Source organism: Neodiprion virginianus, chromosome 4 (genome assembly GCF_021901495.1).
Source record: "Neodiprion virginianus isolate iyNeoVirg1 chromosome 4, iyNeoVirg1.1, whole genome shotgun sequence".
Lineage (NCBI taxonomy): Eukaryota > Metazoa > Arthropoda > Insecta > Hymenoptera > Diprionidae > Neodiprion > Neodiprion virginianus.
In genome coordinates this window covers 32,071,676-32,084,060 of record NC_060880.1, presented here as the reverse complement: position 1 = coordinate 32,084,060, position 12,385 = coordinate 32,071,676, and the positions used below count along the sequence as shown (strand labels likewise).

The following is a 12,385-nucleotide window of genomic DNA, read 5'->3' as shown; positions in this document are numbered from 1 at the left end:
AAAATCTGCGCAAGTTCAGTTGCTTGTCTTGACCGACTAACGTATATTCGTTATACGTTGGACGTCAATGAGGCAGTTTATACGTTTCCTCTTGTTGAAAAATCTGTGAAAGTACCACACAGAATAGTATTTCATCATAGATCAGTTATCCCCGATGTAACAACAAATAACATTCTCCGAATTTATCACTCGGCGGAAAATCCTTATCGAGTTTCTTATACTCTGCGGTCAAAGCGTAAAAAATTGCCTAAGAATTAAAAATAGTGCGAGTAAAGTGTAGAGCGTCAATGCTGACGGATAAATACATGAATTGCTTGATATATGCCAGGTATCTGAGAAGAAATTTTTTTACGATCCCTTGTGTTACTAATAAACGATAATTTTTGTTGTTCGTTAACACAATTAGCCAACAGTCGCGCATCTTAATTTATTGATTATCGAGCCTGCTGCGTTACACATACACCTATATACTTCCTTCGAAGAGGGTCTGCAGAAGGGTGGAAAAAAGGATGGTCGAGATTTCCGTCCGGATTAATTATCGGTTTTATCTTCACCGCAAGTGAACCGAAACCCCACAGAGACGAGGGAACAAACGTCTACCGTACGAGCTAACCGGGGGTTGATTTTTGGGGTGTAATTTCTCAGCGATTATCGAGTACGACGACGCGATGGCCGATTTTTCGCCGTCGACAAAACATTGTCTGGTCGTACACGACGTATACGTATATGGGGCATTTCATGTCAATTCGCCGGGCCATTGGCCTGACCCCTTCCGATTTTGATGTCTAATTTATTTTGGGTTCTCTTTGGCCCGAAATACGACCTCACATTTTTGAAAATTTTTATTTCATTTTTAAGGGGTTGCGCGACCTCAAAAATCATAAAATTTTGAGTAAACATGAAGAGGGATCGTTTTTAAATTGATGATTTCTTTTTCACAGAAACTAGGACCCAAAACATAATTTTTCGTCCTAGTCCGAAAATGGGCCGAGAACTAGCATTTTTGATTGTTTTTTTTTTTTCAAGAATATTTTATTTTATTTTGCGGACGAAAAACAAAAAAAAAAATTTCTTGTGAAACTTGTTTTTTTTCTTAGATTAAAAGTAGGTATAAAATAGTAACTTAGTAAAAAGTAGAACTTCTTCGACAATTTTCGTGCCTCTTTCCTTATCTTCTAAACTATTTTTTTTTTGTTTTTCGTCCGCAAAAGAAAATAAAATATTCTTGAAAAAAAAAAAAAAAATCAAAAATGCTAGTTCTCGGCCCACTTTCGGACTAGGACGAAAAATTATGTTTTGGGTCCTAGTTTCTGTGAAAAAAAATCATCGATTTAAAAACGATCCCTCTTCATGTTTTCTCAAAATTTTATGATTTTTGAGCTCGTGCAATCCTTTAAAAATGAAATAAAAATTTCCAAAAATTTGAGGTCGTATTTCGGGCCAAACAGAACCTAAAATAAATTGGACATCAAAATCGGAAGGGATCAGGCCAATGGCCCGGCGAATTGACATGGAATGCCCCATACATAAGGCACGCGTTCTATACATAGAATGACGCAATGATCAATCAGCACGCAACGAGAAGATAATGTAACGATGATGATAATACGCCTAGCGCGTATAAATAACGCATGTCACTACAGTTTTACAATTGTATTAATACACGGACGGTTGCGATGCGCAGGTTCGCGAGTCAATCAAAGTTTTCTCGGAATCGCTACACACATTGTATCTACAGCGTGAATTCTTATCTCCTCGCAACGTCACGCATCAAGGAATGCTCGTGTATAAAATTCGGAGTATTACCATAAACGAATAAAGCGCACTGTATTTATACATGTATACACGCACGCTCGCACACACAGCTTATGGGTACTGTGTGGTATTCGTACCAAGATTGAATAACGTCACGTCGGCTGTTATAAAATCGGAGCTTGCCTCTCATATATATATACAGGCAATCTTAATCATCGTTTCAGTTAAGCTCTGTCCGTCGCGGTCTTCTCATTGCCAAGTTCATCAGTCTGACATTCGCAAACGACTCGATCCGAGTATTGTGCCAACTGTTACTTTCGTGCTGTAAAACTTCGATAGGACATTCGTCACTTCAATCGTGAGTACCCTAAATATTCGTTCAATGATAATACATTTTAAATCTGTTACACTTCGTTACTTGACAGATGATTTTTCATTTGTTTAAATAAATTCGTGGCAAACTAAATCTTACGAATTCAGACTCTGAATATTTTTGACAACATTCGGATAATGAAAATATAGAATAAACGAAAAGTATGTCTCATAGATCGAGAGTTGATTTTTTGGGATTTTCAAATTTTTACAACATTTATTTCTGTTTGGATTCATGTAATGTTACGTCTCTCGCGGAGAAATTCATGGAATCATCGAGTCCGTGGGCTTAATAATTTACGTCCAAATCGTTTCTAAATGAAATAGCAAAATCTGATTCTGAAGAAATAACTCACACGCTGGTCAACTTTTCGACGCAAAGTTGAAACAAGAATAAGAAGCATGTCGCAATTGTGACGTTGAATTTTTTTTTTACAATTCACACCTTCGTACTGCCTGCGCGCAACAGCGATGAGGAAACTCTGTCAAAATTAGGACTGACCCGTCCACACGTGGCATTAGAAAATAGTACAATAAATAGACCGAGGAATGCAGTGAGCGTGCCTTGACTACCGACCGGCATTCCCATGTGCCATTCCGTACCCGGACTGAATATGACATCGTGAAAAGTGAAAAAGGAAATACAGTCGCGCCTTATACTCCAGAGCTGGTAATTAGAGAAGCAATAACGCTCGGTCGAAGAAGAGGTCGATGAACGGCAAGTCGGTCCTTACGGCCCAGACTGAGAACCACTGGATATATTATTCAGTTTCAGGGGTGTTAATTAATATCCAAGCATCCTCGTCCTCGCGCGGCATACCTAACCCGCTTCTGTCCCCTTTCGAACACCCGAAGCCTAGAGAAACGCCCGAGGAACCGAGATAGACGTGCGTTGCGCCGATGCTGCACAAACCCCGTCATGCGTCTTCATCCACGGAGCCCATCTCCGTCGCTATCCGGCTGCCATCGCTGACGAGGGTTGTAATTATTGCATAATCACGGCCGTAATACCAGAGGCAAACGGGCCATCCGGAGGATCCCGGATCCCCGCAACGTTTCATTGTCCGCTGTTCCCAACAGCTGTAATACAAGACCCCTGTCTGGTTGTGCCTAGGCATAATTCGCCCGAATCTACTAAACTGCGGATAATGCAGGTCCACCGTTAAGCCTAACGATCAAACCCGGAGATCCCGTCTTCGTTGGCTACTGACTCAAGGAAACTGTGCTCACGGCTGACTTCCGATCGGTCGATCGATCGATCGATTGATTGAATTAGCGGAGTTTCCGGCCGTCTACGCAGAGCGATACTTTCATCCTTGCAATTTGGAAGATTTTTTATCTATTTATTTTTCTCGCCTTTGTTCTGTAGTGCACATTGAACGGGCGCCTACAAGCGGTGGGCGCGACGAAACGCTAAGCCTTCGGTATTTCATCAAATTGAGGTAATTTTAATTAGTTATACCCACAGACAGTGAACTGCACACGCGAGTTTTACCGACCTGCGAATCGCTGGACCAAACCGAGATTCGTAAATCTGGTAACGCTTTCGCTGCTCGAGTCCACCGATTAATCAAATTTCGAACCGACAAACCTCCCGCTTCCGCGATTTTCGCCATTCGATGTGTGCGTATGTGTTGTGTGTATTATTTGATGAAAATAACACCGCGCTGCCGCAATTGCCAATTGGAACGAAACTAACGCGCGAAGCCAATTATTACCGCGGAGCGTATATAACTTTCGAGATTCGCAGCTGGAATTTGGTCGTTAATTATTTTGTTTTTTGTTTTTTTTTTACTTTCTTTTTCCTCGTTACCGAAAATGATAACGAAGCCGTTCATTAAGCTCGGTGAATTGCGAAGTGATGAAAGTTTGAAAAATATTGTATACCTGCATTATCTGCGTACCTACAATGAAAGACCATTTGCACGCGGCGTGCATCGCAGGCAGCACAAATCGTGTTGCGGACAATGATGACAACAATGAACCGTGAAATAAAACAAATTCCGGTGCATAATTGATGCATAAAAATTCTCCAATTTAAGTATATTACGAAGAGACCTAGAAAAGTGTAAAGAAGAGCACTGCAATGTGCGCTTCGCAGTGTTCCAATCAATTCGGTACTTGCATCGAAATACACGTTAGGAATTTTCTCGGCCCTTAATCTTGATCTCCGCTTTTTTTATCCTCTCCCATTTTCCCCGCAGCAAAGTTTGAAACTAATTTGTCGCATATATCGCAGTGGAATAGTGTTGCAAATTACGATGGAATTTTATTTGATAGTTGGTTACCGATAAGTCGCGATCAAGTTGATCCTCGCTGACTCAGCCGACAGGTTATACATGCGAAGAAGCCTATAGGAACGCGGCTTGTTAATGTTATACACACCGTCGCGATCCGAGCGAAACGGAGGCCCCCATGTATCTCGGTATCGTGCATGTGCATGGGAGTCGCCTTTACGGTAACGCGAAACCGGGAATACATAAGTACGATATACATGCATGTTACCATACATTCACCCACGGCATGGTGTGAGTGCCGGTTTGCATACCTATGTAATATCGCAAAAGGTTCATTGGCACTATTCTTGCGGGAGTGGTGATTTTTATCGCGGTTCGCATATTTTTTCCCCTCCCTTTTTATGCACCATTTTTATACACTGCAGTAGAAAACTGATTGCGCAGGGCATGCAGCTATGCTGTTGTTGGTTGTGGGAATTTTTTTTTTTTTTTTTTTTTTCACCCCTCTTTCACCGAGGGACGGCCGTGCCTATAAAATTCCTAGCGTTTATTATCGGCATCGGAGCTGGTGTATGCCTACATGGGTACACTGTCGCTGTCAAAAATGCTAAAATTACACGCGGATTTCTACAGTTGCACGGGGTGGATATACAGCCGGTTGACGCCGGGGATTTGAATCTGGGCGTAAAACGAGCTTCAACGACGGATCATCGCTCGCTGGAATAATTAATAACTTTACCCCGTACGACTGTATGACTGTGAGGATTTCAATACGCGGCGAGCCATTGTTTCGTTAGGGGGGTGCATAATTTCACGGTGTCAAAACATTGGCGGTTATAATGCAACAAACTTTTCTAACGTTCATAGAAAACTCTCCGATGTCCGCGCGGTTCGGTTTGAAGAATAAAACCACCCGTGGAAATTCAACGGGTCTTGAACTATGTGTCATGCTTTGTACTCTTTTCAGAAACTCATACAATCAACCGAAAACAATGAAATTTGATTGTAATTTCTGCGGCGACGCGAGCATGAATTAACTGCGTCGGGTTGCCTGTATAGAGTTTCATTAATTAGCGATACACCGAATTAATGCTCGTACATACATACATACTAGGGTGGGTCAAAAAAATCAAGTATTTTTTTTTTTGGATTCGACACACGAAAACTAGTTCCTAGCTACCTCTAGAAAGTACTTACCAAATCTAAGCTCTTAATATTAACGGGAAGATTATGCTCATCATAGTTTTCCATTTTCAATTTAGTCTTATATAAAAATGGCCATATCTTATCACCAATAGATTGTTAAATTAGTTGCATCGTCAATATTTATAGGAAATTGAACGCTCTACAAAAATGGTCTCTTATACTTTTTTCATTAATCTAACCATTTAAAAGATATTCAAGGTGAAAGGTTGAAGTATTTTAAGGAAAATAACTTTTTGTTTTGAATTTTGTAACTTACTAAAAAATAATTATTGTCAAATGAGTTTCAGATATTTTCATAGGAAATTGAACGCTCTACAAAAAAGGTTTCTTGTGGTTAATCGATTACTGTAACCATTTAGAAGATATTCGCAGTAGAATCCCAATGCCTGTTGATTTTAATAGTTTTTAAATAATTATTTCCAATTTATCCATTTGTTTGATGGATTTTGAGATAATTTATGATCTATTCCAGAAAGAGAAGGTTTTTATTTAAGAAATATCATCAAATATATCAGCAGAAAAAAAAAATTCTATTTTACCATATGAAATTTTATAATTCAATACAGTATTGATACAAAAATATATTTTTTCTTTTTGTTTAAGTTATAAAAATTGACTTTTATTGCAATTCGGAAATTTTGCTCGATGTTCCTTGACAACTTGCAATAAATATTGAAACTGGTCTTCGTTTTTTGTCAAGCATTGGTTGTATTCAGATACCAGCGCTACTCCACGCTCTGCTGCGTCTTCAATAGTCTTCATTTTCTTTATAACTGTCATCGGAAGTCCACAATTCAATGTCAAGATCAAGAAAATCATATGGTAGGTCGAATATTTTAAATAAATTCAATGATCTCTGAGAAATAAAGTCACTCAAATCCTTTTGAATGATTGAATTTATGTTCTTTCGATCGATTTCAAATCTTTTAACTTTAGATTTAATACCATCTCGAGTTTTTACAGCTTCGACTATTTTCTTTTTCATATCAAGTGGAACAGTATTATCAAACAGTGATAAAATGGCGAGTTCATCATTTAAATACCACAAATGTGAAGTCATTTTGTCAATAGTTGCTGATAAAATTGAAGCATCAATCTTTTTGTATTCAATCAGTTGTTTTAAAAATTCTAAATCGTTATTAGCAGCTGCAATCGCAGAAGTTGATGAAAACCAAGCCTTCAAATATACCATTACTGTAAAAATGCAAATCTGCCGTAGACTATTCAATTCTCTGGCATTGGGATTCTACTGCGAATATCTTCTAAATGGTTACAGTAATCGATTAACCACAAGAAACCTTTTTTGTAGAGCGTTCAATTTCCTATGAAAATATCTGAAACTCATTTGACAATAATTATTTTTTAGTAAGTTACAAAATTCAAAACAAAAAGTTATTTTCCTTAAAATACTTCAACCTTTCACCTTGAATATCTTTTAAATGGTTAGATTAATGAAAAAAGTATAAGAGACCATTTTTGTAGAGCGTTCAATTTCCTATAAATATTGACGATGCAACTAATTTAACAATCTATTGGTGATAAGATATGGCCATTTTTATATAAGACTAAATTGAAAATGGAAAACTATGATGAGCATAATCTTCCCGTTAATATTAAGAGCTTAGATTTGGTAAGTACTTTCTAGAGGTAGCTAGGAACTAGTTTTCGTGTGTCGAATCCAAAAAAAAAAATACTTGATTTTTTTGACCCACCCTAATACATACGTATGTGTTTCACGGTGTATATAACGGTGCTGATGCAACAAAAGAAGCAATCAAACCTTCGTAATTAGTACCGCTATTAATATATACAGATACATGCATATAACGGCAGTCGTTGACTGGAAATTATTAGCTCACAGGGTGTGGGCATAAGGGAACAAAAATTATTATTTCACTTCCGTCGGATATGCAGGCGAAAACCGCGATAATATATCGCGAGTTTCCATTGGCCACGTATTCGGAGGAGTGTCGGTGTGCAGACGTTAGCCGGGATGAAAAGATTGTTAGTCTGCTTATCTCTGCGGCGTACGGCCGAGATAAGCCGAAGTTAATTAATACATGTATGCAAATGAATTTATAATCTCGTCAGCTTATAATAATCAAAAGTGACATCGACGTCGCGACGTCGCGACGTACGTCGAACAGCCAATCAACGGTAATTGATCCCTTGCACTCTCGGGCGAGGTGTGAAGTCGTTAATTTGAGGATAAAAATCGCTAGGCGAGTAAGTACCGCGTGTTGATGGGATGAGTGAGTATTCACATACCTATATACATAGCTAATACATAAATACATTTTAATGTGTGGTATATACTCAAGCGGATTAAACGACTATGCAAATACCGGAGTAAAGTTTATAACAATAAACGAAACTGAGCTGCCAGTCTCTCCGTCTACGTCAGATATCAAGTCAGCGATGTGTTTCAGGCTTTTACGAGCCCGCGTAAAACCACTTTAACATTCTCATTGTTACTCGTAATTGAAATTTGTCACATGTCACTGCACAATTCGCGTAACTCACACGGTTTTTTCGATAAAAAATTTACCGTTCGCATCGTTTTTCCGTTATTCAGTTTCCAGGACTCGCTTAGCTTCTGATTGACAGAATTGCTTGCGTGTAATACCATTGAAGAAAAATACTAATGAACGAGCTCTGGTATAAAGATCATTTTTCCTGAACTTGGCTACTTTTTTCAAAGTCTAACATAATTCTGGTTCGGAACTTTTTGAATGGCCTTCGGCGAGCAGTGAAGCCTGATTAGTTTCAGCCCTGTCTGCATCGTATACGCGAGTACGCGTCCGCGTAAGCGAGAAACTTGCTTTGCAACAAATATCAAATTATCAGAGAGTATATCGATAGCCCAATGAAACCCAATACGGCGGCTAGGACGCGGTGTGTGAATATCTTGCGCAATCTGCAGAGCCGCCACAATACTCTCTACAAACTGCATGCGCTGCGGCTCTGCTAATTCGCGCTCTGAAAACCAATTTCCGTTATACCAGCCCGTGCGGAAAGAAATCGCGCGTAAATTTCGATCGCCGGATGATCCAATGGATATAATTTCCTCAAAGATCAACGTGGAGAAATCCAAATCGTGAAACATTATAAATTTACGCACAATCTCTGCTGTTGGATATCCTGCAGTAGTCATTGAACTTCCTTTTTTCCCCTGAAAACCTGAACAGACCGATAAGATCAGCACGCATTGTCCAGTTGAACTCAATGTCACAATTTCGCACAGACGCAGGTGATATGTTATACGAAAAGTCGTGGATGAAAAAGAAATTTGAGTCGTTTCCGGAAACAAGTCTGAATCCAGACAGCACGCTTAAGGTCATAAGAGATGCGAAACATTGTTTGTCGTTTCTGCGCGTAAATAATTTCAAACAGCGTAATAAGCTCGAGTTGCATCGCTGTACGTGCAGGCGTATGTACAACACGCTTAACGTCGTCGAGCTTTTTCCCTCTTCAAATCTCTCGCTCATCTACGTCAGCACCGTATACCTAGACCTCGAATAACACCCTCAAGTCTATTGGGTTACCCGCTTAAGGCTGACGAAAGACTAAGGAGCCGCATCATCAGCTTTGATATCCTCTGCATTGAATATTGCTGACTAGGCGGTGTTAACGACGTTCCTCAAGTGCTGTAGAGATGATCCTAGGTATAGGAAGGTGTGTATAAAAGAATTTTTCAAACTATCGTCCGGGTGGCTACACTGCAGGCATTTGAAGCTGCACCGCAACTGCGGCGATAAGGAAGCTTCGGTTTTACGCAAATAATAATAATTTAAGGAATACGCGTGTGATTCTATTGTCGGTGCGATTGTTTTTCGGAAAAAAGCAATGAGAGAAATATTGCCACGAAATTGTCAGCCTGGTTCTTTGATCATCAACGATTCGTGATAGATAGATCGACCTGAATAGAAACATCGCCATCTCCTACAATGAAATAGTTAACTTGAAGCAAAATTACGACAACCGGGTGATTTTTTCTGAAAAAAGTTCGTTCATGATGCACTGAAATGAGCTTCAAAAAGTCGTTGATTTTCCTCATTTCTCTAAGAATAATCGAACCTCTTCAGGTATTCACCGCGTATTTGCAAAAGCTGATTCTCGCTGGCTTCCTCCGTATGCCCTGAATCGCGTAATAATTCACACCTCCAGTTTCCGTGCTGCATTCACCTCGGCAGTTGCAGGGATAAACTTTGTGCGTTGCAAAATTTTAACGCGCAGTATACAGTGATTATACATAAGCTATATGTACTCGAGCATGGGTAAGTAAAGGCGTATGTAACTACCTGCATCGGCATGTCGCGTTATAGATCGAAATTTGAAGTGTGTAGAAAGCGGAATTCTCGTTGGCGAGAAATTAATTAATGAAATTTCCTGTGCTGCAGGGTGGATCCCAACCCACGGCTTGGTTATTGCGGGGTTTATAATAGAGTTCAGTTTCTAGCTTCGCTGGAGTTTCACGTGCATAGGTATGGACAAAGCTAACACGTCGAGTAGAATTTCCCTTAAGAGACTGCAACAGCCGCTAGCCGGGCTTATCGAAGAGGCGTCGGACTCTATAAGTGAAAAAATCACATTAACTTGCCGACCCCGGTCTGGTCCTCGTCTAGGACTCGATCCAGGAAGGCGTGGTCGCCGTCCGGCTCGAGGATGCGGTGCAACGAGAGTGTAAATCAAACTGGGACTAAACCCTCCGTTCACCGCGAGCGAACTGCGAGCAATTTGCCATGTAAACAGACCATTATATTCAAATGCTCATTGAGTTAATTGAACATTCGTATATCAACCGATCCCATCCACTACTCCCGGGATGTTTGTCGCTCGGGGATGATGTACACTACAACGGTGTACACAAATTCGCTGTTTGCGCATCAATCCGGGAGTGGAATAGCCTTGATTGAAGACACGCCGCAAGTTCTATCCTAATTAACCAAAGGTGATCGTGTCTCGGGTTAAATTCAAATTTTCCTCGTTTGAATTATACGGTGATTATCGATATTGGAATTTTATTCAAATTCACGTCGCGTAATCGTATCTTCTACTCTGCGTTCTAACTTTGAAAATTACCCCGATAATTTTTACTCTCATTATAATGCGCCGAGTTTAAATGCGCACCTTTCACCGTACGCGGAACTAGGAGGAGCGAAATGCTCCGCGCAATTCTGATATGCGCACTCAATTTAGCATATAAACACGAGTTACATACCGCCCAACTAAGAGCGCGTGGCTCAACCGCCATTTACTCGGTTTAATGGTCTTCTATTTTGCGTTATTTAACACAAGGGTTAAGGTTAATAGTTGCGTCCTTGCGGGCAGACTCCGCCTCGTTAATTCAGCTTCGCCACTATCGTCGACGCTACTCAGCCTTATTCGGTCTACTCGTATTATGATTTACTTACGCACTCCGCTCTGGCGGATTATGGGGCATGCTGACTTTAGATGGTGTGAAAAGATTCGGGGCTTACCTGAAACAGAAAAATACAGGCCTCGTCAGTGGCGCTCGGCGTAACAAATTGCATAAAAATGTGCTCAAAATGTGATTTGCGATCCCGACTGAGCCTGATCCCAGAAATTTGTTTAGGAACAGGCTTCAAGCGCCGGAAACGCGGGCGGAATATTAAAGGAGGGGGAAAAAATCAGGCAGCTCACGGGTAGTTGTGATATAAACTTGGCGATAAACAGCACAGACGTTTTAGGGCAACTCGGTGATCGGCCGTCGGAACAGCAGCCCGCGGAAAACGCTGGAGACGGTTGAAAAACACTAATTTTTTAATTCAGACCATATTTGTATTTGCAAAGTTTGAATCTGTAAGCTTGAAAAGTGATACATTTGATAATTGAAAAATTAGTCGTCACAGAGCAGAGAACAACAGGCATAACTTCCATAAGAACGCAGGGATTTTACTACAATAGTTATTTGCTTCTACTGATAAAATGACAATTTTTCAGTCGTGTCACTCTCGTCTTCGGGATGCGAATTTATTCCGAGATGAGGGATTCGGTGGTGAATAAAACAGCTTGCAGCTTCTCGCCCCCTGCGGGGATCGCGTCTTCGAAGTTGAGTGAATTGACGAAACGGCGAGGATAAAGCCGAGCGTCTCTCTGTGAGGGCACGAAGGTGCTTGACGTGATTTTAATCTCCGAGGTGGGCTGGCCGCGATTTGAAACCGGCAAAGAACTTCTCCTTCTGCATTGTATAACTGCATGCGGTAGAGGGACGAGATATTACCATTTGAAAAGCATAATGAGGTGATTCACCGTCGTAATAACAATACGCGTCCCGCGATCCTCGAGTCACTCGCAAAAAGACGAGAAATATAAACGGCACGAGCCGCGTTCGGGATCCTGCGTCGCAGATCCCGCCGTTTGCCCTCCGAGGATAGCAAATGACGCAGGCGAGACTCTGCAGGGCCGCTTTCATCGGCGTGACCTACAAAGGCCCGATGCACCCGGCATGTGTGACGCAGACGGCGGGCTGCGTTCTTGCGATGTTCCATTTTCGGACGGAAAGTGGGATCGGACTGTTTTTGACAACAGGTAAAGAAAAATAGATCGAGCGCTCATTGTTGCAAGGGTTATAAACTCCGAAATCGAAGTTTCGCCATTTATTATGGCTCATATTCAGCACCCTTGTTCCACCCTCGAATCTAATTAATTACCGAAAGAATTTGTTTTCCTGTGCCCGGTTTACTCACTGGTGATGAGAGATATTAACGACAACAGTGTCAGGGTGGCTAGGTGGTCTAGTGGAGTAAGGCTCCGGTCAAGCAATTTTTCGAAATCACCAATTTTTCGAATTT

General features: G+C 40.8%; 2 protein-coding genes across 4 annotated transcripts in view; one reads left to right on the top strand and one right to left on the bottom strand.

The window, feature by feature from the left end:
* The window catches only part of LOC124302884 (synapsin), a 102,838-nt gene that overhangs the window by 49,144 nt on the left and 41,309 nt on the right, over positions 1-12,385 (bottom strand). The window lies entirely within an intron of this gene.
* The window catches only part of LOC124303836 (tissue inhibitor of metalloproteinase), a 52,848-nt gene that overhangs the window by 18,166 nt on the left and 22,297 nt on the right, over positions 1-12,385 (top strand). The window contains exon 1 of one of the 3 annotated variants that reach the window (XM_046761561.1): positions 1,970-2,113. The exons of the other annotated variants lie outside the window; for them this stretch is intronic. The gene's annotated coding sequence lies outside the window, so the exon portion shown is untranslated. Of the gene's footprint in view, positions 1-1,969; positions 2,114-12,385 lie in introns of those variants that run through there. 3 annotated transcript variants of the gene reach the window in all.